Source organism: Telopea speciosissima, chromosome 8, assembly GCF_018873765.1.
Source record: "Telopea speciosissima isolate NSW1024214 ecotype Mountain lineage chromosome 8, Tspe_v1, whole genome shotgun sequence".
NCBI lineage: Eukaryota > Viridiplantae > Streptophyta > Magnoliopsida > Proteales > Proteaceae > Telopea > Telopea speciosissima.
This window is the reverse complement of record NC_057923.1, coordinates 16,488,843-16,494,544: the sequence shown is the minus strand read 5'-3', so window position 1 is coordinate 16,494,544 and position 5,702 is coordinate 16,488,843.

Genomic DNA, 5,702 nt, shown 5'->3' with positions numbered 1-5,702 from the left:
TAGAGATGGCCAATATCATGTAATCCTTGAGTAATTTAAACTCTTGTTACTCCTATATGGAATGTTCATGAGGGAGCTTATCGTAATGATGGGCAAACATCATACAAAGATTTTGAATTACATTAGACTTCTGATGTACATGAGAAAATTGTTAGAAATCTAAAATCAAAAGGAAGAGGACAGAGAGACAGCCTGAGTTGAATGAGGTCGTTTTGTCCTTAAGACAGTATTTGCATCCTATTGCAAATGGGTTATAACAAACTTGCCTCCCAAGATAAATCGGGTTGGATTGATTATTGATTGCAAAGATAGTAATCACTTGAAACTATTAGAGAATTGATTTTTTATTTTTAAGGGAAAAAGATCTATGTTTGGGAGTGTGGCCTACGCCAACACTCCCATGAGTCTATCTCTCTCTTCCCCAAGTGAAAAGATATCTCTACCCCCTTGTTTTAAGGAGGAGAGAGATACACATATGGGATTGTTGGCGTAGGCCACACTCCAGGATAGAAAATTGCTTCCCTTTTTTTAATTATATGATTGATAGATTTGGTGGGCCATTTATAAGCTCACAAAGCCTGTTTGGATGGGTCACATCCATAGGGCTCATATGTCTGTTCTAAAGGGTCATGATCATTGGGCTCTCATGGTTATACGGATGGGCTACATACAACTAGTGGGTTCAACGTTTGTGCCAAGGGTTTGCACCCCTTTAACCAGACATTGATCCAACGGTGAAATTTGAACCACTACATTGAATCACAGATCGTTGATCTTGGAAAGATTAAGGCGTCTAATTGCGATGATGTGCAAGTGTGAAGTGCAAAGTGCATCATCAAAGCGTCACATTGTGCCTCATGCTTGTGCACATGTTTGGACGGTCATTGTCCTTGTTTGCAAGTGCATCATACAATCCTTTTTAAATATAACATGTGATAAAACATCACAAACATATATAAACCAAATGATTTACTTCTTCACAACCGATGTGGGACTAAAGTCCCACACCAATATTTGAAAAATTCCACCAGGAAAGTATTTTTCAAATATTATTTGATCTAATTAATATCTTGTTTGGTAGGGTTAGCACCCTCATAACTTACATATTGGCTGTCTAAATTCAGTAAGTAGAGGTTGAGGTAAGTCTAATAGTAACTGGCCTTTTGTTTCTCATTTTTGTAAGGAAAAAATTAATAAGTAGTCTGTGAATAGGATTCAGGCATCCTATTCCCAGTAGGGGTCAGCTGGAACATCTTTGAATTCCTCCCAGAGTTGGCTCAACTCACAATTAAAGAATGGACAAATCTTTGCATACACCTCCTAACTTTTCTTCTCTCCTTCCATGTTGACCAGCAGAGTGCATATTCTGCTATGGATATGGCCTGTTTAAGTTGATGTCTTCAATTGGTATTAGGATATACCATTTCTGTAATCCAAATAGTTCTAATAAGATTTATGTGTCACAAGAAATTCTGCAGTACCCCCTCTAAACTCACTAGATGAAATTTTGTGTTCTTAAATTATCCAATTGAAAGCACTTTGTCCAATCCAAGGATCAAGACCAAGCTAAAAGCCTCTGAAAATCTCAAGAGGCATCTCCTTCCCAAGCCTTTTAAGATCTAAGTGGGGATATTTTGTAAATATATGCATAAAATAATGCATTAAATATTTTTTAATATTAAAATAATTAATGTGGTGATAACTGTGTATAATGTCATGTTGATGTTGAGTTGTCTTGGATGGTTATATAGTTTAGGAGAAAGTTTTCCTTTACCCACGGTAAAAGAAATACCCATTCATCTAGGATCATTATTACTTCTCCTTATTGGTTAGAGGTTTGTAATACCTTCCATTGTTCTTTGGCATCCATCCCAGGCCAATGATGGTCATTGGTGAAGGAATTCCTCCTTTGCCGTGGTTTTATGAATACTTAGTCTGTTTAGTTTATATGAATAACTTGATTTATTTAATATAAATGTTCTTATTATTGGTGTTGAGTTGATAAACTAATTAGTAATAATAATTGTTTTTGTAATGCTTTGTACCAATAGGATAATGTGTGAGAGTTTGAGTGCGACAGAACATGTCAACTATTCTTCTGGATAAGGGAAATTCTGAAACTGTTCGTGAGAACCCTTCAGGCTATGGAAATCTTATATCTTTCAATACACAAGTGTGTACATGTTATATACACATACTAAAGAGGGTAAGAGTACGAACTTGGATTGTAGAGGTTATGTTATGTGTTCTTGAATTCTTGTACCCGTTTCGAAGTTGGCTCAGCTCTGACATTTTTGGTGGTGACCTAAAAAGGAAAATTTTGTGAGGTTAGTGATATTTGGGGATTTTTGAGTTAGGGTTTTCTGGGGAGAGTTATTGTTGCGAGTTTTGGCTGTTCTTGAGAGATCTTTGTTGTATTTTCTTCTGTCAAATAGTGAATCATCGTTAGCTTCGCCTGTGGATGTAGCACATCATATTGGTGTGTCAACCACATTAAATCTCCGTATCATTTTTGTTTAACTTAGTTTGTTATCTTCGTTTTTTATGTTTACATTAACATGTACGTTACTACATTTTTTCCCTTCTTAAGAAAAGTTACTTTGTTATCCTGTTACTGTAAGATGATGTGGCCTATGATGCAATGTCAACATAATTAGTTGGGGGTTTGGGAGAACCATTTACCAATAACTACCTTGATGGGAGGGATTATTGGATAAGTTACTTAATCCATGATAGATCCCTGGTTTTGATAACAAAGGCATTACTCTCCATCAGAGCAGCCATTAAAAACTCAGAAACTAGAAGCACCAAGCCACTGGCACCACCATCGTCATTGTTAAAAAATGGCAAGTTGGAGTTTAACAGTTGACAGGCCAATGGTCCAATTAGAGGTAAGTTTGCAAGCTCCCAACAGTTAATTCCTTTTAGTTGGTATTAGATAAAGAGGTTCTGCCTCCTATCTATTCCGTGTTATCTCTGTTAGGTTTTTCCAACAAATTTATCGACGAATCACAGTTGCAACCCACAAGTAGGTTGGCCCTGTTGTGCACATGTGGCAAGTTCTTAAGACCTGCGTGGGCAGTTCGAAGGTTTAATAAAAAAAAAAATGGTTTTCAGACCTCTAGCGGTTTTGGGGTGTACCTGATTTTTTTTAAGAGCCTTTGAGGGTCGCAACCAGCCACCTGTAGGCCAGTAGTTGCGACATATGCTGCAATTCCATTGTGTTTTTTTACTAAGTAGCGATGTTTCAATTTTTTTAAAAAAATAGAACTTGCAGATCACTAGGCTGAATTGGAATCTGCAGGACCATATGGGAAGTCGTTGGTGGATTTTTTTTTCTAACGGGTGAGTTGCCGCCAGCCTCATGACCGGCAACCTTTGTCACCGCGGCGTGAGGTTAATGTCCATTGGGATTATACGGTTTTAATTGGATTACACGGTTTGAAACCGTTGGATTAAACGGTCTAAACATAATTGAACCGATTAATTAAATGGTGTCATTTATAAAATCATAATCGAACGATTTATTAAACAGTCCTCCAATTTCGACTTAAATGATTTGATTCAGTTTCTGTTTGGTTTGGACACCCTTAAGGTATAGAAATGCATAAAAATACCGCCATACCTTTATGAAATAATCACATCTACATTGATGGACGAAAATTTGCTGCTTCCCAGGTTGTAAGAATGTTCCTGTTACCTGGTTCACAGTCAAAGAAATGGAATCCAAAAGTGTATTTTGGTAAATGCAAAAACCTAAGAGGATATTTGTGAATCCAAAGGGAAAGTGAATTATTCCATTTCTTTGGTTGCAAAGCCCAGGTAGCAGGAACATTTCTCCAACCTGGGTAGCAATAAACCCTCTCATTGTCCTCATACCAGTACAACTAAGGGTGTCAACCGGTCGGGTTCGGTCGGTCTAGGTTGGGGCCTAGACGGGCCTCACCGAGCCTCACCAATTTTATAGGCTACACCGTGTCCGACCGTTTAGGTGTTCGGGCTTGCATTGGGTGGACATGGTACTGTTTAATATCGGTCGGTCGGTGTTCGGTCTTTAATCGGGGCAGCCTTATTCAAGGTAAACGGGTCTTAAACGGGCCTCGGTCGGGCTAGTGGCCTATTTAACTCTAAATGGGCACTAAACGGGTACTAAACGGTGTGGGCAGATAATGTCCTCCTAGCATTGCTCAAATTTAAATATTACCAATGCAATAAAATGCACAACTGCCTTGAACACGAGCGTAACTACCAATCTGTTTGGGTTCATTCACTTGTTAGATGCTGGTAGAAGTTAATTAAAGAAGCCACCTTAATTCCAAATGTAATCCTCATTAGATTATAAGACCCCATCATAAAACAAACCCTATGAGGAAATGTGTTAGATTGAATCCACAAACAATTACTCAAAGACTGAAATTTTGACTTTGCGAGACTAAATAGAAAAAAAAAAAAAAAGAGGTGGAATTTGGAAGGTTAATTAGGGTTAATGGTTTTTTTTTTGGTAAATAATTAAGGTTAATGGTTACTTATTCATTTAGGAGGGTTAGGTTACCTAGGTCGTTAGGGAGTTGGAAGTTGGAACGTTTGCGTTTGGGTCTTTTCTCTTTTGGCCGTTTGGACATGGCCGTGCCTTGGGGTTGGGGGTAGAATAGGTAATAATTATCGGGCTAAGGGGGTCGGGTTTAAACGGGGCAAAAGGGTTCGGGCTCGGTCGGGGCTTTAAATGGGCGGGTCGGTCGGGCACCCGACGGTGCCACCTCCAGCACCGGGAACGACCATTTATAAACGGGTCGGGCTGAAGCCCGACACGTTTATTAATCAGGTCGGGCCGATTCGGTCTTTAAGCGGTTGGGTCTGTCGGTGTGGGCCTGGCAGTGACACCCCTAAGTACAACGTTACACGACCAGACAACGATCTCTTGCCCTATTTTTAATCCCACCCATAAATAGGTAATTTTTTTTTGATAAACATAAATAGGTAATTGAAGAAGGATTAGATAAGAAGCTGCCGTTGGCAACCGTATTGACTACAGAGAGGCTTTTACTATTGACGGGAACATCAACGGTCAGATCCACTAACCTCAAAATTAGCCACGTGGTATAGATTATACACACATGGAAGGTTTCCAGTCCTAAAAGACCTTTATGCCCCAATAGTAGTAACCAATCACGAATCGGAAACAACATGAACCAGAATCCCAGAACTCACTTGGGCAAAGGAATCACACGACCGCTTCTTCTCTTCCTCTTCCTCTCTCTCTCTCTCTTTCTGTCTCGCCCCGTTTTCTCTTTCAGCTTTGCGTCCAATGACTCGATCCGAAGCTTCCCTACTCGAAACCTGAGATATTATCGTTACATCTGTGCCACCCTTTGTTGATTTTATTGTTTCAAACGTGACGTACTCTTCTGATATTAAAAATCCCAGAGGGAAAGAATATAATTTTATCCTCAATTCGTTAGGGTTTGGGAACTCTGTTTCATCTCTGGCTGGGATTCGGGTTTTATATTCGTTTGATGCATCTGAAGCCATTCGACTTTGAGCGGTTTGAGCTCCCTTTATATAACCTTCCATTTTTGCTAACCTAAAGCTGGTGGATTGATTGCAACCTCTTTGCTCCAAGCAGTAATTTATTTTGTCTACTTCTCAATATTAGTTTTTCCTATCCTTAATTGAATTTTTATTTTTTATATTGAATATCTTTT